Genomic DNA, 25011 nt, shown 5'->3' with positions numbered 1-25011 from the left:
AAATTTCACTTCACAGCCTTTATTTACCATTTGACATACAGAAAGTAAATTAACTGTCAGTGTGGTTACATATAAGACATCACTGACCTGTATTGTCCGTATTATGCCATCTGAGTCTCTAATCTGAAAATCCACCTTGCCACTGCCTTTTACTGCTGCTGTTTTATTGTCTGCAACCTTAATATTGTTGATAGTTGATGGGGATACATCATACATCCAATTCTTGTTATTGCACATATGCAGTGATGCTCCGGAATCAACATACCAGCAACTCCCATCCAATGCAGCAGCAGCTGCAAAAGCAGCATAATAACCATTATTTGAATTGTCATTGTTTGACAGAACCTTCTTTTTGCCTTTAAAGTAGCAATCCCTACTCATGTGACCATACTTGTTACATACAAAGCACCGTGCAGTAATATTCACACCGGAGCTCTCCAAAGCCATTATCATTGGCTTGTAGTAATCTGGGAGATCAGCGAGCAGCAACGTACCCAGCCACTCGTCACCTACTACAAAATTGATATTTCTCAACTTGTGAGCTGTTGACATTATCTTATTGACATATTCTTCGACACTCGAGCAATTGTCTAAGCTAGTGGTGATCAAATCTCTCAATAAACCTACTTTTCTTCTAAGCCCTGAGTCATCAAACACTTTTTCTAATTTAGTCCACACCTGTTTCGCTGTTGTAGCCTTTTTTACATCGACGTAATTAACTGGGTCCACCAACAGTATTATTTTCGATTTTGCTTTCGTATTTTTCTTGCTGTCAGATACATAGGCTGGATCAGGTTCAATCTCTTGCCACAATTCTTCATGTTCGAGGCAGTTTTTTACGGCAAACTTCCAACTTTGGTAATTTTCTCTTCCAATTAGCTTCACAATAGTACCCATTGTTCTTTGTGATGCCATTTTATTAAGTGCTTTTCTCAAAAAATAAGCTGAAATTGCTGGAAAAAAATGAGCACGCCGGCAATGGCCGATTTTGATTTGAATTTTTAGGTTAACTAACTTCAATCTAAGTGAATCACAGCGCTTATATTTTGAAAAACTTCCCTAATATACTATCGGACATACTGGGCCCATAACCTCTTATTATATGTTAGTATTTAAGTATTTACTTGATAAACTAGGAAATTGAAATAATAACACGAACTGAGCAAATCGACGGAATGTAGTATATTGTAAAAAAATGACAATAATAGATTACAGAGTAAGGTTGCCAACAGTAAAGGTTTTTGACAAGTACAAAATATTAACTATAGATGGCGTTCAGTGTTGCAATTAATCATTTCAACAGTACGAACGGTGTAAATCTGAAAATCTACTCACTAAATTATCTCGGCGTGTAATTTTTATGGATCTGTTGCCAACTGGATCACCGACTATAATTATAGCAACTTTATCAACGGTTGATGCATTGAATCTTTCGGCGTGTTCTCCCAAAGGTACTTTGTCCCCTTTGATGACAATTTGATAATTGTCACTTTTTAATTGTGGTGACACTCTTTTAAACAATTGAACCAATTGATTACTGTTCTCCAAAAATAATTCTAATGACAATACAATTGCTCTCTCTTCTGCCTGTTCAATGAAATTATACTGGCATCGAGTTGTTACACATTCTTTACAATTGCAAATAAAATAGAATTGAAGAAATTTTGGATCTTCATTTGGCATTGGCATCAATGAACCACTTTTATGGTATACCTGGCCTTGAATTATGAATGTTGTCTCAAAACTACGACCATCAGATGACAATTCACAATGTTTTGAAGCTCCAAACGACGTCATTTGGAAGCATAAATTAAATTTTCGTGTCTTTCGCCAAGAAAGAAGGGATTTTAAAGGTTCAGGTGGAGTAGGGAGGGGTTACAATACAACTTTTCCTGAAGCGCAACACGTGCAGTGTCTTTCATTGCGAAATTTTAACGCCTGACAATAATTGCATATTTTGTCCATCGCACCAATATTAACTTTTGAATCAGCAGAGTAATTGATGTCTGGTTCATAATTAAATGCAAGACGAACAAATGATCCACGTGCTACAGCGCTGGTCCGAAGGTTTTCTCGGTTTTGTTCTCTAAATGAATCTATGTGTTGTTGACGTGCCACTCTGGTCCTTAATGCATATTTTTGTCGACGATTATCACGCTGTGCTCGTGATTCTCGGGCATGAACTTCAGCTGTGCGAATTCTTTGAGCTGCATTTCTTTCTGCTCTCTGTTCGATTGATTCATGAGCTCTTTCAACACGTGCACATCGTGTCTTTTTGCTACGGGTATTAAGGTTAGATTTTTTGGGTGGCATTTTACTAAAAATAGTAATTGAAGTTTTCTCTCTAAAGAAATTCGTTTAAGGCGCCATCAGTTCCAGATTTATGGAACCGACGATTAATAACAACAATCAACGTTGATTACGTTATTACCTTCGGCTCGATTTGTGGAATCTTCCTGTTTCTTATTTTTTATTTATTGATCCTTTCTTGGATCTTGACCATCTAAGGAAACTCTTAATCTAATGGGTCTGGAGCTCAGAATCGCAAAATTGAGTTTATATTATAAACCAGACCCAGGGGGACAATTACGCTGGTAAATCGCGATTTTAAAATATTTTGTTATATGGCTGATCGAGCCTTCATTTAGAATAATTTAATAATTTTTTTATAGCTTGCAATTATTTTTCTTTAATTTCTTTCAATTTCAGTTTCTTCTGTATAATAACAGTCAATTTTTTTGTAATTCAATGATCTTTCAATTTAAATTTTTTTTACCCCAGCAATATTTTGATAAGAATGGATTATTCCATTCAGAAGGGAAAAAGCATATCGAATTCCTTAGTGATCAATAATTTATGCTACTGCGACTTTCCTACCAACAATTGCGAATATAACTGCAACGCACTTATGAAATGTTATCGATGCGATCATAAAGATGATATTAACGCATTCAAATTATGTTTTAATCAAGTTTTTGAAATCTTCACACATTTTTGTTTTGCACAAGAATTTAGTCTGTTGCTCTACACACATGGCCCACGTTGGGCGCCAAAAATGTTGGAACAAGAAGCGATTTTAGTCCTTTTTTTTTTAAATATAATAATTGGGGATGTGCAGTCAACGGCGACGTGCAAAAGAACTAAAGTGGAAGAACCGTACTATATTTGTATCGACCGACCGAATAACGATTTTTTTCCCTGATCTCGCTCTTTTAGTCTGGAGGATCCCTTTTGTATGAATCGCAGAATTGAGCTGAGTTATTATTTTATTAGTTTTTTATTTTAGTTATTTGGTTGGTTGAGCCTTAAATCATTGTTATTTATTTTGCTTCTCTTTTTGTAAGTTTGTTCATTCCCTAATGTCGTGGGAGTCCTTACAATAATCACAATCTAATAACTTCTTATATTTAATACTAGGGCTATTCCCCATTTACAATAGTTTCTTTTAATTATACAACTTACAATATTTCTGCTATTGCCTCTCCTGTTTGCTGTTGTTTTGATTGCATTCCTCTGTAATGTTCCAAGCAATGGATCTCCTTGTACTCGTTTGCTTTTACAAATTCTACTGATGCTGCTTTATTGTTGTTGGTTTTTTACACAAGTTGTAAACGTTGCACTCGAATTTTTAAATATTTTCGTTTTTACTTTTTCGGTCATTTTGCGATACTTGTTTGTTAATTTTACTTTAATATTCCCTTCCGTTACAAGTTTTAGTATATTAAAGTTTTTAGGGAGTGTGTGTTTTTTGTTTTATTGGTCCACCAGAGGTTTAACGCTCCTGGCAGGATCGCCAATTAATTTACCGAGGTTATCGGAAAGTTTTTGAAAAGACCAAAGCTTGACGCTTTAAATTCTGGTGACTAACTAAACTGATATTTCTTCATTTAACTTCCTTTTAAATGATGTATAAATACTCCATCGGATCACGACATCGTTGTTGCTTTGTAACTGATAGTAGACTTTCACTGTGCTCGAGCGTAAATGGGCAGCGCACATAAATTATATTTTAGCGTCGCAACAAACGGTTTTTTTTTTAAATAAATAGACGAATATTTTAATTAGCAGCGAACTGTCGCTGAAGAATGTAGAAATCAGACTATTGACTAAAGATAAAATACTTTCTGTAAAAGCTTCAAAAAATTCATCTGGGTCACGTATATCTAGTAATGACAACCGATTATGCTTGCCACTTAGTTTTTAATTTGACTATAGTTTACGACTGGATTATTATCATTATTGCATTTATTATTACTAAGGTTAATTCTGGTTGACTTGAGACTAACAAAAATAGGATAGTGATCAATGAAGATATTAGTGTAAGTAAACGATTTTAGGTTACAGGAGTTAGATTTTATAAAGAAATTATCTATACAAGTACTACCAGAGTCATTATGTCTAGTTATACCATTAAAGTATGGCATATATCCTCTGTCGAGAAAATTCGACAAAAAGTCCCTAGTCAGGTTATCAGCTGCCAACAAATTTATATTAAAATCACCAACTATAGCATGATTATACCCATGACTATTTGACAATTTATTAGAACTCCCATACCTAGGACCAAGTTTTCCAATAGAGCTTGGTACTATATGTTTAATGGGATACTCAGTTTCATTAATAATCTTATTCAGTTTATATTTAAGATACTCGCAGCATGTATCGGTGTTAAAAAGATCGGAGGCTATATCCTTATTAAATTTCTTGTTATAGAACATACAGTTTAAACATTTCTTTGTTTGACTATTGCACTGATCAGTAGTAACTCCATTACTACATATTTTATATTTGTGGTTGGATCTTCCACATTTATAACACAAATTCAGATTAAAGTAATCATAGATCTTACAGCATTGATGACCAATGTATAATCTAAAACCATTATTTCTAAGATGTAGATACGGTGGTTTCGATGTTAATTCCAATATAAGTGTACGATAATCAGATCGGGTGACATAGTCCGCAATAATATTAAATACACCATCAAACTCAAGGAAATAACGAGTGTAAATGTCATCACACAGTTCCCCTTTTTTCAAATCACTATCTACATTAATAACTTTAATTCTCGGTGGATTCAAATGCTCAATGCTTGACCAACTTTACTTTCCTTAACCATGTTGATAGGAAAGCTAAATCACTGTTTAATTTATTTTTCACTTTAGTAAAAGATTCAGGATTCTTATTGCTAACTTTTGATTTGACATAAATATTAGGCACTTTATCAATGCTCTTAGGTTCATTTTTAGTTACACTAGCATAAGATAACTCATTCAGTTTGTTGTTATTTTTATTCACAATACTGTCCAGCAATTTATTCTAATATTTCAACTCAGCATTTAATTCTTTAAGTAATTCATTCTCCATCCTCAAAGTAGACACTTCATCCAACTCAGTAGTTTCATCATCCTGAGTATTTTTAGAATTATTCAAAGATAAGTTATGACATACGTCGTTTTTTAATTGCTCTTTATGAAATAGTTTAATCTGGGCAATTATTTGGCGGGCATTACCATCCAGCGAGTTTAGATCCACGTTGGCATTATAGGTTAAGTCTACTGTCCAGCATTTCGCTAACATATTTACACTTCGACTATTTATTATATTCTCCTTCATGAAAAACATTTTCACACACAAGACAGGTAACAATTTTTGGCATTTTGATATTAGAATAACACTTAAAAACTTTGCACGCTTCAGCATCAGCCTGCTTCGTGGCCGCCATCTTGGCGTGGTTTCCAATGTCCGAAATAAAATATGTATATCAATCACGTTACTCCACTTTTTTTCGCTTTTCATCTGTTGTCTTTTTCCTACATTCCAGGCGGCAATAGGGTGAAGGTATATTTTATGTAACTCTCCCTCCAGCTAACATACATATGTTTGAAATTTGCCTGAGAATTCAGGTAAAGATCTAATAACTTCTAAGCTTTCGTCACATTTTATGTTATCATCTATGATTTGTGTTCCATGTTCAGTGATGTGTCTTGACCTGTGAAAGATGTTAACCTCTGATTTAAATTTATTATGTCGGAACGGACAGACGTCAGATGCTGAGAAAGAAGTCTAGCTACAATATCAGCCGTAAAATTTTCGGGTATTTGTCGATCATTAACAGACATTTTGACAAAATGTACTTAAATATTAATAACCAAATTTATAATATATACATATATACTTAAACTTAATTAAGTATTGAGATCGTGGGTGGTGTGTGTTGGTAACCCTCGGTGAGTGGTGTGAAGTTGTATGTATTGGTGTGTGGTGTTTTCGAGAGTGGATGGTATTGTTGTGGTGTGTTGGAGTGTATCAGCGTTGCTTGTGAAGTGGTGTGTGGTGCGTGTACAGGGATGTTCGCTGGGAAGGCTTATAGCTCATTTAGCCACTAATAATATCAGTGATGAATGCATCCTTTCCTATGAATGATACTCACTAAAGCTCGCCATTATATGCTCTAATAGCTTACGTCTCTGTTTAAATATTTTTCAACCCTTTGCACTCGAGGCCTTTTTCGCTTCCGCGAACCAGCAACTCGAGACGATTTCGGCCGAATGAGGTCAACCTTTTACAGGTACTTTAAAAAAAATAAAAAAATTTGTAAACAAACAAACGTATAAGTTAAGTTTTTTATTAATTAAATTATTTTTTAAAAATAAGCGGCTCGCGTCCGCGTTCTTTGGTTTTTAAATGTTGTTTGAAGACTAAATACAATTAATTTCTTAACTCTTAATTAAACCTAAGTCCGTACCGGGTCACGTTGCCTAATCTTTCTACTTATTATAAATTTACATTTCGGTTAATTTATTTGGAGCCGTTGTGCTGACTCGTCATTTGTCAACATCAACGACTCGGCATAATTAAACATTAAAAATATTCCTTACGTGGTAATATGATATTAATATTAAATATATAAAATGTATATACCCATCGGTGGCATCTAATTTCATTATGCTATTGCAATTGCATATTACAATGTAGAGTGCCTAGACGTTGGTATTATTCATGTTAAAATATACTTCTTTTTGGTTTGGGAGTGGTGGAGTCATCAGATGACTCAACTCGCGTGTGGAGTCGTTAACTAATATCGCTGATGATGGTCGGTTTCAGGTTCAAGTTACTGACCGATGATGCGAATTGACTGACCGTGTTAACTGCCGTGTTAACTTATAAAATTAATACAATCTCATTAGTTTATTAATTTAGATTGCGAAAACAACAAACTTTGATAAGTATTACACTCTGTAATTAGTTTTGGTGTGATATCTAGAAAAACAATAGCTAAGATGCATTCTAGGCTTGTCTGGACACGTATCACAGAAATATGAAATGCCATCCAGGGGTGCTATGACCAGAACAAACTTTGCAATCCCTTTTTGTCTCTTTTAGTATTACGTGAAGCTTCGCGTTCAGTAGGATTTCGTCGGAATACGATGTAGATGCTTACTCTTACTTTCACACTTAAAATCGGTCGGGCGACCATTATTAATGATTGGGCATATACTATATTATGTTCTCCAAATTGTTTTATCGTGTTCATTAGTGTTATGGCAATTTTTTCCAGTTTCGGTATTCGTAATGATCTTCAGAGAGTGTAGTTAGAGACTTAAGAATGTTCAAGTCTACTTTGTTTGGATTTACGTATGTAGTTACTTTATTGTTCAATTACAGGAACTGGGGTATTTGGAGTTTCTGATTCCACTATCGCCAGCAACTGTTGTAAATCTGCTATGATGGTTTGCAATGCATTATAGTCTGCTTGTATAGTTTATTATATTTCAAAAAAACAGATATTTTGCGGATATATATTTTTTATTTTGTAGAGGACTATGTGGCTTCCTATGACTGCACCTTTAAGGATTTTATTCCTGAATCCTTCTAAAACTTAAATAATCACCTGAAGTCGTAAGTTATTATTAATTTCGCAAACTGCGTAGTGGGATACTTAATAAAATTAGTCCAATTCTTTTGAAGACCTGTTGAAATTTTATTAAGGTTATAGTCGAATGTCGATATTGACATTCTTGCGTAGTTATAAAATTTGTTCGGATATTGGCGCAGTTCTAAATATAAGGTGCTAAATTAACCTTTTATATTCCTTTGTGGGTTAATTGGATGTGTTCCAATTCTTTTTTCTCTTTTGCAGTGTTAGACACACCATTTGAAATAAAAAACTCTTCGGTTGAATCTAGCGTTCACAATGAAATCTTAAAAAACTAATGCAGCACTCGCCTCGCTTGACCGCTTCACTCTGGCATCCTATAGCATCGCTTCTCGCATGAACTATTATCGCTCCCATCTTCGTATCGCTTCTCGATTCCACATCAACCTATTGATGATAGTTTGATGCGCTCTTTTTCCAATGTTACTGGTTGCAAAATTGCGAGAATGGCTTCAACTGGTTTTGCTTCGATATTGCTAAATATTTGATTGTTGAGTTGTAGAAGATTACAACATGCGTTTCATTTACCATATTTCCTGAGTTGTCGCATCGACTTCCATTTTTCTATTAAATTGCTTCAGCAGTATTGTTCCTGTTTTGGTTTCTTATATTGTTGGCGCGTGATTCCCGTTTGTTATCGTACATGTGGAATTTAAACTATTTGCTATTCTACTAATACATTCGTCCTTACTTAAATCTATTAAATTTACTTCGTTACAAATTGCTAATTCTTTGCAAATTTCACTTTCATTTTTGGTTCCGTCTTTGTATTTTTTCCGTTAAGAATTTCTTTTTAGTCAGTTTTAGTTATAACATTATTGTCTTTTTTTACCGGTTTTATATTTATTCTCTTAAATATTTCATATCATGTTAATAGAATTCTTATCATGTATGTCCGGGGTACTCGACGTTGAGCTTGCCGGTGTGCCAAATAAAATAAAATATTAATTTAAATTCAACAAAATGTAACTTTAATTAATTTGAGTATATAGGGTAGAAATATAGACAATTTGTGTGGGTTAATTGTACAATATTTATGTGTGTGTTTGTTAAGTGTTATATGTATAATTCAATTTATGTGTTATTAATAAGTTAGACTTAAATAAGATAAATTAATTATAAATCCAATTATAACCTGATGTGGGTTGATAATCCCGCGTAGATTTTGGTGGTGCTGCTGTTGTTGTTGTTGTACTGCTGGGGCGATCTGATTTTCGCGCCTTTTTGTGTCCGTCCGCGTTTATATTTGCTCCTGCCTGCTGATTTGTTCTAATTGGAATTATAAGCTATGTTGGTGCTGTTGAGACTTTTGATCTAATAACTTTTTTATTCGGGTCTGCGGTTTTGCTTTGGGTTAATGAATATTGTTTTAAAATGGGTTAAGTGGTTACTTAGGGTGTAAATCGCACAAGCACCGGTTAGAGTCCAACCGAGTGCGGTGTTTTGTGCATACACGGTGCTGTTGTCTGGGTTGAATAATCCGGGTTTCATTATCCTTGGGTAGATGTCTGCTCCCAGTTCCATCATGATTTTATCATCCTTGTGGAACATAGGGTGGGCTAGGGAGGATAAGTGGTCGAATCTCTTAAAGATTTCGCCACCTATATCACGATTGTAGGGTCGGATCGGTAATTCCTGCGTCATAAGGCAGTTGACTTCGACATGCCAGTTGGGATCAGTTAGTGACCCTATGACGATTTTACATATGCGGTGAGAGTCAAAGTACGTTTTCGGTAACCTCAATCTCTGAACTAGCTCCGAGGAAATAATTGTCACCTTTCGGGTCGGGTTAATTATGGCACGTATTTTATTCCATTTGCCATCGTGTTTTATTTTTATCATGGCAGTGGGTATAAGGGACGGCTTGGCCAGCAGTTATATCCGTGCTATCGCTGTATCGAGAAAGAGACTGGGGCAATCGCCGTCCCTCTTTTTGTTAATGATGGTGGGTGTATGACCATCAGTGGATCTTGTATTGTGTGTGTTGAATGATGTGGAATGTGAATTGTGAGGTGGTGACTACGACGTGTCAGTGTTGTGCGATCGAATCAGAGAACTTAGAAGAACGAGAAGGTGCAAATTAAATTTTGTATGATGCTCGATTGGACGGCAAACAGAGCTGAAAAATTGAGATCAAGGAGTTCACCATTTTCTGTAATATTTGATGTTATTTAACAGAAATGTGAATTTATATTAACATATGTGAAGCATGATTATTATTTGCAATATAAACGATTTTTATGATAAAAATTTATAAAATATGATTTTTTTTGCACAAATAAGGCATGATAAAATCCGAAAGATTATACAAAAAAAATATATTTTACGTTTTGAATAATTTTCTAATTTCAATTGTTACAGAATTAATAGTTTATGTATGTATGTACATGTGTACATCAATATGTTATATTATATAATATAATAATATATTACTTATCAATAAATACGTGTGCGCGCACTGCTCTATATATAAGTATGTATGCACAAATATACGTATGATATTGCAAACCCAAATCTACGTATATACATATATATGCGTGCAAATGTAAGTCAATAGAAAAAATACAAACGTTGTTATACAAAAACAACAATTCTCTCAAATAGCATGAGCAGCGTCAGAAATCAATATGGCAGCCAAATTGACAAATCCTAAATTTGTAGTAAATCACACAACAACAACATTTTCATTCGTTTCATTCATAAAACCAAACGCCTTACACATCTCCCCGAGCATGCGTCTTTTTGCGACGATGGCAAAAGCTAGAAATCATAAATTGAAACAACTTTTTTATGTTCCCTCTAAAAAGGAAAAGTCACAACCCTGCAAGCCCACAAAACACAGAGAAAAGTGACAAAAGTGGCAACAAAGCTTTTGTCGATTTAAAATATTTATTCTAAAATATTTTTCCGTGACTCGCAAAAATCTGCGTCAATATGTATGCAAATTATGTTTTTAAAAATTCGAATCTGATCCCAAGTTGTCTATTTCATAGAAAACCTGTTTTACCCCAAACAAAGATATTATATGATAATATTTTATTATTGAGTAACCATTTATGGTTTTGACTCTTTTATAAATTGCCAATTCATTTTTGTTTTCATAAATTCCCTGCTTTATGTGGCAAGAAGTTGCTCCTGTATCGACAAGAGTTTTACATTTTTTATTTAATTTATAATCGCCTTGCTAAAGCATCAGGGAGGTCCTGAGGATTCAAGGAGAAAATTATATCTCTTAAGGGTTAATTTAACCCAGTTATAAATATTCTAAGGGCAGGATTCCTATTTCTTTTATTTAATTCTTTGGTAATTTCCGTTGAATTACCATGAGTCATTATAGTTTTATTAATTAGAAGAGTCAACTTCTTGTTGACTAAATTAAAATATTCGATCACTGTCATTGTGCCCTGTCGTAGGACACTCAACTCTTGTTCAATTATATGAATTGGACGTTTGCCTGAGTATGCGAAATCTAAACGTGCGATTATCGCATCAAAATTTAAAACTATTCCATGATTAGTTAGAACATCATTGGTTTCATTAGTTATATTATTTCTTAAAATTGTTAAAGCAGCAAAATATTTCCTGCTCTTCCTAACATATAAGCTCATCGCGTTATGCGCTGCTTCACGCCAGCTTACATAGGCATTCAATTTTCCACTGAATTCTAGTTAGGATTTAATAACGTCCAATGATTCTTGACATTGGACAGAATCATCAATTGTTTCAACCTCATATTCAGTAGCCCTACTATTATTATTTCCGAGTTGTAATTTTAACCTTTGAACTTCCTGTCTCAATTCCAAATTGCTATCCGCGATTAATCTGGTGATCAAGTCTACGGTCAATGCTTCACCGTGAGCCATTTTTATAATTTACTTTATTTTCCTTTATTAAATTAATTTTTAATTACTTTCTTCGTTGTGTAACGCTTCTAATTCATCAGGGTCTTGAAGAGAGTCCTGAAGAAGGATTATTTCCTTGAAAGTCTAAAGTTTCTAAAATTTTATTTATTTCATTTTCTATCTCTTTTTCTTCAAAATTTAATTTTTTGGAGCGATTTGGAGAATTTGTAATTTTTATTTAGGTATCCACTTTAGATTTAATTTTCATTTCTTAATAAGGGCCATTTTAGTATCTCGTGGTCTCCTCCACAATAATCACAATAATACAACCTAATGTATTTAGGTTTATTTAGGTCATTACCCATTTTTTTTTTTCAAAAAATATATAATCACTATATTCTCATCATCAATTGGCAAATCACGCAATTTAATATTTATAAAAACTATTTAAAGCTAACTTAACTTGTCGGCGAATTCTTACTTAATCCTGCTGATGATCACTCGAAATTGTAGTTCCCAGTTATGCTCTCTGCTGCTGGTCCTTGTTCCAATTGCTTTTTTCTTTTACAGATAATTTTTTTTTTTTCTTATTTCTCACTTTCTTCCTTTGTAAGGGTGGATAAAATTTTTTTAGTGTTTCCTTCCTTTTTAACACTTTTATTTCTTTTTGTTTTTTGTAAAGCGAACTAGGGTACTTGTACTTTTCCCCTTTCGCGTTTACTTTAAAAAAATTTCAAGGATCGGGGTACTTAATTTTTTTCTCCCACGTTGATCCTTGACATTCGTGCCCCACGTTGGGCGCCAATTATGTTTTTGCGTCAAGCAAAACAATTTTTAAAAAGTTTGAAGTTTTTAGTTCGCTTCGACTGAACGTGTCTTTATTTCAGTAATTCTCAAAAGACTGACTTAAATATAAATCCAAGCTCATTTATAAGCTTACAAAATTGTTTACTTATTTTTAGTTTCACAGAATTGTGAAATAGCTTAATCTTGAAATGAAGATAAAATAAGAACATTTCATTGTAGCTGCAAAGATGCAGAAGGCTTGTTAATGTCAACAATAGCCACTTGTGTAAACAAAGTGTGTTGTTTTAAAGAATGATTTCCAATATAATTTATGAGAAGAATCAATTATGATTTTGTTTACAGTTACGGTAAAGAAGCTGTGTGGAGGCTGCCGTTAACTTGCATGCTCATATAAGTTAGGTTTTCTTCTACTAAAACCAGAATTTGAGAAGTAATGTATATAAAAAATTTATAAACAAAATAAACCAATAATGTCATTAACGCTATAATAGTAATTGACCACCAAATGGGATTATTGTTTATTTCCTGTTTTAATGGTGTAAGTACATTGAAGTTGTTTAATCTCAAATCTACATTTTTTGTTTCAATATATTCTTTTATAAAAAATGTTTTAAATTTTCCTTCTTTTAAATGATTAATGATTTTTCCTGTTGGGTTTTCATATATTTTACTATCAATTGTTACATTATCTTGAAAAGTTACCAAATAAACTCCGTTTATTATGTGATTATTAACTTTATGTTTTCCAGATACTACTATCGCTCCATCTTTAATAATTTTTATAGACTCATTTTTTTCATTAATTTTTGTACAATTAGCATGCTTATTATTTAACATATCAGACAAACATGTATTATTTGCTTTTATCATACAAAATGCATTATTCAATTCATTTTTACAAAATTTTACGGAATAAAATTTATCTTGACATTTTATTATTTCCTTTTCAATAAATAATTTTCCATCGCTTTGTGCGACAGCTATTGCTTTAAATAATTTACATATGTTTTTTACTTTTGGATATTTAATGTAAATAACTATTAAATTGTTTTTTTGTGCAATTTTGAAATCGGATACATCCATAAGATCTGATATTGATACATTAACTTTTTCTTCGTTTATTATTTCTTTTATTTCTGCCATATCTAAAATTAATGGATTTAATATCCCTACTTTTGACAATGCAATTGTTTCTACTGTGTTTTCAAGTTCATTTATTATTAGTTTATTCCTTTGTCTTAAAACAGTTTTTTCATTAGAGCTACCTTGTAATTGTTTTAATATTTGAGTTAATTCCGTAATGGTCTTAAATAACTGTGAATTAGTTGTAAATTGTTTATTATTATTTTCTATTAAATCATTTACTTTATTTGTTATTTGCATAAAATCATCATGGTCAGGTGTACCTGTAATCCATTTCCAAACTGTCCCAAGCTCATTAATACCTCTTTTTGATCTATTATCAATTTTTAATTTTTCTAATAACGTTTCTATCATTTGTATTTCAAAATCCATGTTCAAATCTTCAAATAATACTATTTTCTCATCGATTCTATAGTTTTTTATAATGTTCTCAAATAGCGATAAATTAGTCAAATGATACAGTGATCCATAATTTTCAAAAATTGCTGCATTTTCCTCCTCTATTAGTATATAGTGTTCCCTTGTATAATCAATTATATCTGATGTGATAATTGTAGCATACAACATCAACAATAAAATTTGTTTATGTGTTCCCATTGTTTTATATTTATTCCTGGTTGCTGCCTGGTCACTACCACCGTTAATAATTATTTGTTATATCTCCTTGTTGATGCCTGGTCACTATCACCGTTAATAATTATTTGTTACATCTCCTTGTTGATGCCTGGTCACTATCACCGTTAATAATTATTTGTTATATCTCCTTGTTGATGCCTGGTCACTACCACCGTTAATAATTATTTGTTATATCTCCTTCACTTTCAAAAGTTTTTTTATTTATTTATTTTTTTTTTTCTCGTATTATTTTATTCACGATACTTATTTCTTGTAATTAAGCAACTGGAGATTTTTGTCTCCTTTATTTGTTACTCAGTTTTTTCGGTTTTTGTTTTACTTTTCTCGTATTTATTACGATACTTGTTTCTTTATTTTGGACAACTGGAGATTTTTGTCTCCTTTTTTAGTTGCCAAAAAATTTTTTATTTGAGTTCAAGAGATTTTTTTACATCTCCTGGCAGGATCGCCACTTATTTTTTAGCCCAGCCGCGAAATGTTTTTAAAAAAACAAATTAAGCTGTTGCTTCAACTTTATTCTGTCATCTTTCCAGAACGCCTTCTTACAGAAAAGAGTCTGACTTATTTTACACTTAAGCCTATTTATACTATTCATTATTGTTTATTTAATATGAATTTCATCATTTGATGAAATTCTTTAACCTTGAGTCTATTGGATTGCGATTTTGTTATTATTGAGAATTTAATACCGAAATCTGTTTACAAATAGTGATTGGCGATATTTTGCTATTGCTTAGAGTTACTTTTCAATTAAACTATTATGTTTACTTTACAGTTAAGTGCTATGTGTGAGCGGTGGCGTTAACTTGTACACATGATATGAAAATGCCGACGGCAAAACACAATTCTGTACTTTTATGACTCCATAATAGTGTCAAGTACATGAATTATTTTAAGAAATATATGAAAATTCTTTATTAGTAATAATTTAAAAGAAATTTGATATATTTCTTCCTCTTTTTTTATCCTCTTGTACGAGGCCTTTACTTCGGGGTTCACTGCTTTCATAGAGTCTAGGACTCCACCCCAAAGGACCGCTTTTTTCTTTTTGCCGGCTGCAAATTCGGCCTCCATATCGAGCTGGCATCGTATTAGTAACTTTATTATTTAACCCGATCTTTCGCTACAAATAAGTAAAAACACAATTAGTTAAAAATTTGTGTATATAAATTGATAAAATATGAAATAAATCACAATTACATTAACCTTTCGTCGTCCATACTGCTCTGCAGACAAAAATTTTGCAACACTGCTGTCTTGATTGCCATCTCGAACGCACCCTAGATGATACTTCATTGTTTTTCTTAACTGCATCATTAAATTCTATATCAATCCATCTATTGGCTCCCACAAAATTTTTTCCATTGTCGGAGTAAATGGGAAGAATTTTTCCCCATCTGGCAAAAAATCGTCTTAACGCTGTTAAAAAAAGATTCTGTTGACATATCACTTACAGCCTCTCTAGATGTATGGCTTTTGTTGAAAGACATACAAAAACTGCAATTGAAACGGCCCAGCATAGTCAACCCCAATATAGGTAAAAGGTGATACTCTGAAGTCTGGTAAGTCGCCCATCATTTGTGTTACTGTGACTTGGTTGTATCGTATGCACTTGCAACATTTTCGTATACAACTTTTGATTGCATTTTTTAATCCTATAAGCCAATATTGTATCCTCATTACTACCCCTGTTAACATGTTTCCACCATGTATAGGGGAATGATGAGCATCTTTGATTATTAGCGCACTCAAATAGGATTCGCTTAGAATTACAGGGTGCTTTTTGCAATACGATACCTCTGCGTTTGTTAGTCTTCCTCCAACTCTCATAATACCATTTTATCTAAAAATGGATTGAGTTTGATGATTTGACTTGTATTGCTTATGTGTTTGTCATTAATGATTACGTTTCTTGCTGCTTGAAGTTCATCTGCAGATAAATTTGAGAGCTTTCCAAGCCAAATTGAAATTATCGTCATTTAGTGCGAACTCTTTTACTATTACGCCTGCTTGACTTTTTGTTTTGTATCGGAGGTGATACAATTTTTGTGCATTCGATAATTTTGGTTGGTTTATGTAAACGACTGTAAACATGTCCCGGAAGGACGACCATTGTTCATAACCACCATGAAATATTTCTGTGTCAAATGCGGGCACCTTGAGATGGATGCCTGAACTTGCATCTTGATTTTGTATTTGTGGCAGCTCTACTCTCGGCTGTGGAGTAGCTGCAATTGCTTTAATTAATTTTAATTGATCAGAAATCATTACATTTGTTTCTTCAAACTGGTCTAAACAGTTTTCTTGTTTGGCGAAAGTCGAGGATTTGAAACTTTCCGGTAAATTTGTTTCGTCAGATTTCACGTTTGCGTCATATGCAGCTCGGAGACGTATTCAGAAATTGTCAAGATTTTCTTTTTTGATTTCTAATACCAATTCAAAATTGTCCTGAACTGTGATAGTCACTTGACTCGTCAATTAGAGTACTGGACATAAAATGTCAAGATGTATCTTTTATACTTTCTTCGATCAATGATAAGTTGATCACTTTGGAATTCTACAGTTGCACAACCTCACTTGTTGGCGAAACATCAAAAGAACATAATCTAATTTATAATTGTTTGCGGTTCAATTAATTAAGAGTCGGATTTGTTTGATGATACCGATTATGTCTACTGACCACACATTAATATATGTGCATGTTACGTTATCAGCTTGGTGACGAATTTAGTGCCCGGTGTACGTTGTCTTGAATACTGTAATAATAGTTTTTGTTGTTGTCTGTGATGAATTTGGGTTCATCGTTGGTAGCGTTGATGATGTTGGCTGAATTTGTAACTATATGGACTTCGAGTATTTCAGTATATTTACTTTTGAGTAAAATTTTAAAACTATACTATTCGATTTTATTAACATTTATTAAGAAATTGAGTATACATCAGTATATTTCAATGTTTGCTTAAGACATCTAACTGTTTGCTTAAGAGCTAACTCATCTCTCGATAACAACTTCTACCGAAGGTCATCTTGATTACTTTACTCATAACGTATAAGAGCGTTTTAGAGATTGATTTTTTTTTTGAGTGAGTGAGCAATGTCACTTATGTATATAACTTCTTTATATACATATATGTAGAAAATAACCACTGTTCGTTTCATTGGTTTTTTCTTCAATATTGGACCGTTAGAATCCTGCTTCCTTTTCCTTTTTTGCTGCTTCTCTTTTAAAATATCTTGCGCATGTAGAGGATATTCCTCGTGTCCGCTCATTACTTGCGAAACATCGTCCACGATTACCGGTTCCGTACAATTGTTACTTTTTTCGAAGACATTATTACCACAATTCCTATTTTCCGGTGAATAATGATATGAGCACTGACTATCTTCACTGTCTGTTAACATTAAAATTGTATTAGAAAATGTATCCGTATTTATAATAAAATTTCGACATAAATTAAATTTGCACACGGTAAAGACTATAACACATTGACGACGACGACGACGGCAGTGCCGGCAGCGATCTGGGCAGCGCAGCATTTTTCCAATCAGGGCTTAAGCTCAATCATGGCCTGCGGCCGATAGCTTGCCGATTTTCTTTTTAAAACGTATATTTAATTTCTTTTGTTGCACTTATGTATATTTAATTTAACACATTTTAATTCAATTTATTTAATACAGTTTAAAATGTATTTATTTAATACACTTATAATTTTAATATACACTCAACCGTCTCGTTAAGTTCGGTCAATCTGTCAGAGTTGTAATTTTAAGTGTTAAATTCGAAGTTCTGTCCGCTCCTATGCACCCTTCCTACATATCTATTTCGCAGGAACGAGATCCTGGCTCGTTGACGACTTGGTATGCAATGTTCGTAGTTGAGTCAGTTTTCATGAAGCTATGGTAATTCGGTCAAACTTAACAATCGTTCGTTAAGATGGTCGGGAATGTCGTTAGTTAATTAATTGAGGGACTTCAGTGAATGTCCAGTGTGTAGAGGAATTTATGGCGTTAGTACGCTAATGGGTTTCGGTATCATTTGAAATGCTGAAATTATATTACTTTAGTAAGTTTATCAGTAGGAAAATTCAAGCCTGCGACTGCTCCGCGACGCTTCACTTTTTCTTCTCTCTCCTTGATCACTCTTGCCAACTTCTTCTTGCTCGACAACTCTCGCCAACTTCTTTTTGCTCGATCACTCTTGCCAAATGTCCTATCAATAGTTGCCTGCTGCGTTGCCACCTGTACCTGCACGAACATTCCCTTGATTTTAGAATGGAATCGGTCTCTCATTCTATGTAAGCGAATATGAATGAGAATGAATTAGAACCGGAACAGAATGGAATGGAATGGAATGAATATTTTATCTTAATGGATATTTGTATTCTTAACATTTGCAACTAAAGGTAGAGTATTTGAGAGTACTCTCAAAGGAATGGAAAATATGAAGTGGTTACCTGTATAATATGCAAATATTATATATATCCCTAGAATAATAGAAATATTATATTTTGAAAAATTGTGAATAAGGAGAAAGAAGATACTCAAAAATATTTAATTTAAATTTTTAGCATTTAGCAGTATTAAATGAAGTATTATATACATAAATGAGTTCTAATATAAATGGAGTTACTTTTACTTTTTCATATTTACATAAAATATTAAGATGCAGATTCATATTTATTTCTTTTAACCGCAAAGAATTTAGTTCGAATATCATTTTATTTAAAACAAGAATTGTAATTAATTCAAGGATGTTTTATAATAAATAGAAAAAATTATGGTGTAAAAAATGTTGCCCATGAAATATATTTGTAAAAATTTGTTATGTGTATCTTCGAAAGGTAGTAATAATCTAATTCGATGATGAATCTGTCCTTGTATCTACAAAAAAAAACCAGACAGTATTAACAGGGTTATAAATACTTTTTTCTATGGGAGAGTAGAGTTCAGAATTAGCAAATATACTACATAGGTACCAATAGATAAAGTAAGTTATTCTTTAACTACATTCTATATAAGTACAAAAATAAATACCTTAAATGTCGGATTAAATCCTCGTTCTTCGATAATATCTTCCCCAAATGACGTCATCTGGAAACAACCATTGTATTTTTGAGTATTTGCAAGAAAGTGGCGTGATTCTTGTGTTTCGCCACAAAGCAATGAATACAAGGGCTCAGGTGACGGAGTCAAGAATGGCAATTTCACTTTACCATTAAGGCAGCATAATCCAGGCGTTTCTCCGGAAAACTTTAATGCACCACAATACTCGCAAACTACGTCCATTTGCCCAATGCAAACGCTAGGATGCAAGCTGTAATCATTGCTGCAATCGTATTAAAACGCTGCTCGATTCAAATCAGCACTTGATAAATATCTTGTTCTGCGTCGCAAATTATCTATTTGTTGACCTCTGTTATTCGCTCGACGATTCTGCATTGCCAACCGAGCTGTTTCACGGGCTGCTTCACTTTGCGCTCGTGATTGAGAAGCACCAAGTCGAGCCATACTATCGCGGCGCTGTTCACGTGCAATTTCTTGTTCTTCTAAAGTCCTTTCATTTGCAGTATTTCGTATTTTTCTTGCATCACGGCTTTGTCGGGAAAGATTCGATCGTCTTGGTCGCGGCATTATTAATTAAACTTCACTTCACTCAAACTCAAACTCAAATTTTCAACCATACCGAGTTTTATAGTTCACTTCACTGTTTATACGAATGGGCAATGGCACTATCATTATAATTGTTAATTATTTATTTAATAGAAATAGTTTTATTATTGATTTCTTACAAATATCAAATTGTCATCCATACGTCAATACATAGCTGTCATTTGCGTTTTGTTATTCCAAGTCTGATTCTTTTTTGTTATACCACATTTTAAAGTGACTGACGTTTCATGTCAAGTCACACGGGAATGCTGTCGATCGGGATAAAAATATCCTCATATGTCCTTTTCCTGGCTCTAAACTACCTCCCTGCCAATTTTCAGCTAAATCGGTTCAGCCGTTCTTGAGTTATAAGTGGAGTAACTAACACGGCTTTCTTTTATATATATAGATTTATACTATCAAATCTCTGTATTTGATTACTTTCCTCTAAAATTTTAAAAATCTCCATCCAGTTATTTTCAATGGACTCGAATAAATAATAATAAGTGTTCCAACGGGTAGGTGAATAACTTTTTAAGGTTTTTGGTAGAAAAGAGTTTTTGCCGGATTTTTTAATATATTTAACTACTTCTGAGCACAAACGACATAAATTTAATATTTCAGGTGTACTTTGCATGGATTTTTGCAATACGTTGTTAATCAAATGAATTATGCATTTAATGTGGTTGTAAGTCCGAAAAGTTGCAAGCATGTTTAACCCTCTATCTGTTACAATAAAGGTATTTCTGGATAACTCGCAGTTGAATTCTTGTAGCAATGCCTTTACTTTTCGTAAAATGTAGATGACAACATATATTATTATAAATGTAATGCATTTGCTGAAGCGCCGTTTAGATATGACTTTTGTTATTTTGTGCTTCAAAAGGTAGTAAAAAAAACGTTTTACCAAATTACCTTCCTTCACGTAGTGGATTGTAACAGCTATATATGTTTTTTTGAAGAAATGGTCGGTCCAAAGATCAGACGTAATTAATTTTGTTCCAATACTTATAGAAATCTATTAATTCCTTAAGCATACTATCCTCAACGATTCTATTAGGTCTATTATTTACTGCACACCATAGAGTAAAAGTGCCTACCATCTGCCTTTTAGATTCTGGATCAACTTGAAATTTATCAACTGACGCTTATGAAGAGCTTTCTAAAATGTAGCATTTATGTTTCACTAAATTCGAAGTACTCCTGTTGTTATATTTATAAACATTTAAACAACTTCTGCACAACTAAATTTGGAATTGCCTCATGCTCTTCATTTTTAATAATTCCGAAGGTATTCCATACTTTGCTCTTTCCTCGTTTAATGTCAATTTTGTATGTTCCCTTTTGCAGTTTTTTTACCATAGCATTGTAATTAACAAAAGTGTTTTCATCAGTTGACATATTACTATTTACATTTAAATTAGTCAGTATTTCTTTTGTTTGAGGTCAATTTATTAGGACAATGTAAGAATATTTTCTTTGTATATATAGTAACTTCATTCGACTACGGATTACGACTTACTGATCTATTACACAAAAGCGAAGTTCTAGTCAGGGGTTGCCAGACGTTATTATTAAATAATAGGGGACATTCAGCGTTGCCAGTAATATTATTATTCTCAACACTTCTTCTCAGAGCTGCATGTCTAACTTTACAAACTCAAACTAAAAGTAAACACATTCAATGCAATCCCATCATACTAACAAATTTAACATGTTTAACCTTACACAAGTTTTTAGTTAGTACATCTGAAATCATACTTTCCGTTGGTACATACTCGATTTCAATTTTCTTATTCTTGTACAAATCTCTTATATGATGATACCTAATGTCTATATGCTTACTACGCGCATGAAATTTGGAGTTCTTTGCAAGGCTCAGTGCGCTCTGGTTGTCGCTGTATATCTTCACTGGCGGGACATCGCCGAAACCCATTTCATTAACAAGTTTCGTAATATATACCGCTTCTTTAGCTGCTGACGAAAGCGCCACATATTCCGCCTCCGTAGTACTCATGTTGGTGTAGGTCCCAAAGGCCGGATGACACTTGCTGCTTCTCCTTTAATTTTTGTTTTGACGTGTCGCTGCGTTATAAATTCTAACATTGATGGGTTGGGGTTGAATAAAGGAAGGATCATGTCAACTTCCCTGATGAACGATGATAAATCTCTGCCGTCAAAGTCCATGATTCTTGAAGCTGCCTTCAAAATTTGCGATCCTGTCATCTGAAGTGGTTGCTGCTCGCCTGGATTCATTGCTGATGTATCCTCTTTTGATACAACTGAACTTGTTGTTGTTGCTTTGTATGGTGCACTTCGCTCTCTCCGCGTCTTCTGTGTGTGGGGCATTAATCTTTAATCCCACTTTTCCTGGTAATGTTGATGGGCGGAATGAAGCTATTCTTCGCCTTCACAAATTGTAATCCTCGAAGTCGCTCTCCGACGTTCCAGATAACTTGTGTAGAAACTTAAGTTTCTTAAACTTGGCTATCTGTGCCGACCGACTTATATATTTATATATATATATTAGAGATCTTTAAAATGGGAGCTAATCTTAGGATTTGCTTCCCGTTGCTAAAGCTTACGAAACTTAAAAAACTTCAGTTTTTAGTATCGCTTAACTTTGCAGTTAGTTTTTACCGACTGCGCCAGTTTTGGTTGTTCGAGCGGAGGAAAAATAAAAATGCCGACGATGTTACTTCTGTGACATTATATTTTATTCTGTTTCTTTTTCAAATTATGTTCTGCTTATATAACTACTAAAGTGATTACAATTTTCTTAATCTATTTCTTTGTTTTTCTATTTTCTTATGAAATACAATATTTGTTAAATGTAATCTTATTTTCTATTGAATGCAAACAAACATGTGTGGTTTACCCGATAATGTCTGGGTTATCATTACAGTCAAACATAAGGACCAAAACATGTTTGTATGCATTTGCATTATGTTCTTTATCTCTACTTGTTATCTTATTTTTTGTAATGTTTACTTGTTTTTCTTTAATCTTTTATTTTGTCCAATTTACAATATTTTGTTGTGTGGTGTCTGGTTGGGATGATAGTGTACACATAACTCGCGCGCCAATACTTAAACAGGTCGGTTAGCAACGAGGCGAAGACTTTTGCTACCGGGTTTTTAGAAAAATAAAAAAACAACTTTTTATTTTATTTTAAAAACCGTTTCTTTATTATTCTGTTCGATACAGAAATAAAGTTAAAGACTAACTGTAAATTACAATATCGCTATTACTTATACTATTAAAATGCCTACCTTGCATATTTGAAATCGAAAGAATAATTATTTGGAAAGAATTAAAATGTGTTATGAAATAATTCCAAAGAAAACGTAGTAAATGTCTGACAAAAATATAATGTAACATGATTCCTTTATTAAAATATAAAGGTAACGATATTGACAAGTACTGAAAATGTAGACTCAGCAGGTCTGCATTGATATGGATTTTATAAGTTTATATTATATTGAGGTGTTTTGCTATAACAGCGAAGCCCCATGTTATGCTATTAGCCTTTGGCAAATCCTGGGACTGGAACGGCTCATTTTCGTGGTTCCCAATTTTTTGATTGTTTATTCCATATAAAATAGTTAGGAACATCCTAAAACGAGTTCTACTTTTTTACATTACTTTATATAAAAAAATATTTTTTTTTTAAATTTCTTAAACTTAAAATTAAACCTAAGTCACATTGCCGCTGTCCTCAAAGGTGTTGTTGATTCAGCATTTGCGCGGATGCACATGTGCTGTCATTTGATCCCGGTGTCGGTTACCCGTGGGATACTGCTTACTGTGCAAGTCTCACCTGTAGCTCTAGTTTTTGGCAATAAAGCTTTGTAAGTTAAATCCAGCGTATGTGGCGTTAACTTACATTAATGTTTTTGTAAATTGACTAACAACATCCTGTCGATTACAACGGTTAAATTCAGTGATAGTAGTTTTTGGAGCTGTTAAAGCTTTTTGTATAGCAGTCTGTTCAGTGCAATAAATACGCTGTCCAATATGCAGATCCAAATGTATAATGGCTGAATCTCTTTCATGTATAGGAAAACTAAAAATGCGCCAAATTGCTTCGTTACTACTAATGTATCGGCCCATTTGAATATGGAACCACCCAACGATTATCAATATCTACTCTAACACCATTTGACAGACGCAACTCATATGATTGACCGCCATTGTCTACGTCTCTACGACGGTAAGATAGGTAACCATTGATATTGTTGATGGTATCAGCTGTACATGGTTTTGGAAAACGTTTCGTACATTTTCCATTGTCCATACATGGTGACATCATATTCAAAGTACCACATTGCCCATGAATAATGTTGGTAGTCACAATATCAAATAATTCTTGATCAGCATTCGGATCCGGAATTTCTGCTGAAATAATATTGTCAATTTCTTCTGGGCGCACTTCATCCACTAACCAAATCAATGATGATCTGGTGTGGTTGTTGTTCTTTGCTGGTTTTTCGTTTTTGTTGAGATTCGCGCCCGCTTATATATGATTTTAATTTGTTTTATCGCACTCGTATTTTTTGTATTTGGTATAATTATTTTGCAATCCACCTGAACCTCCACCAATGTTTGAATATGTGTATCTATTTTTCTCACTGCACAGCACTTTTGCCTAGTGTTTCTTTGTTTGTTTCTTCACTGTAACATAATTTTGTTGTGTTTTTTTTTGTATATGTATGTCACTATATCACTGCACCGCACAAAATGTATTTGTTTTTGAGTGTTTTTTTTTGGTTTTATTAAACCTCCATAGTGCCTATCACTATGGCTAGAAGGACCATGAATGAATGATACGAAATTCTCTAGTTTCCTTTAAATATTATGAAGCAAATTTCCCATTCTTTCATTAAGAAGATCAATATCATCCTTACTGAAGGAGTTTATAACATTACCAGTATAATCATCTCCGTTCCAAGTTATGGTCTTTTTTGCTAGAGTTCCAATGAATGCTTTGTCACC

General features: G+C 33.3%; 1 protein-coding gene and 1 long non-coding RNA gene across 2 annotated transcripts in view; one reads left to right on the top strand and one right to left on the bottom strand.

Annotated features, from left to right (window-relative positions):
* The window catches only part of LOC138857332 (uncharacterized), a 247497-nt gene extending 231492 nt beyond the window's left edge, over positions 1-16005 (bottom strand). Inside the window, exon 1 of the long non-coding RNA XR_011396417.1 lies at positions 15919-16005. This is a non-coding gene — a long non-coding RNA (uncharacterized lncRNA). The remainder of the gene's footprint in view (positions 1-15918) is intronic.
* The window catches only part of LOC106627075 (uncharacterized), a 49578-nt gene that overhangs the window by 8415 nt on the left and 16152 nt on the right, over positions 1-25011 (top strand). The window lies entirely within an intron of this gene.

Source organism: Bactrocera oleae, chromosome 5 (assembly GCF_042242935.1).
Source record: "Bactrocera oleae isolate idBacOlea1 chromosome 5, idBacOlea1, whole genome shotgun sequence".
Classification (NCBI taxonomy): Eukaryota; Metazoa; Arthropoda; class Insecta; order Diptera; family Tephritidae; genus Bactrocera; species Bactrocera oleae.
The sequence above is the reverse complement of the archived record's forward strand: the minus strand, read 5'-3'. Positions and strand labels throughout refer to the sequence as shown.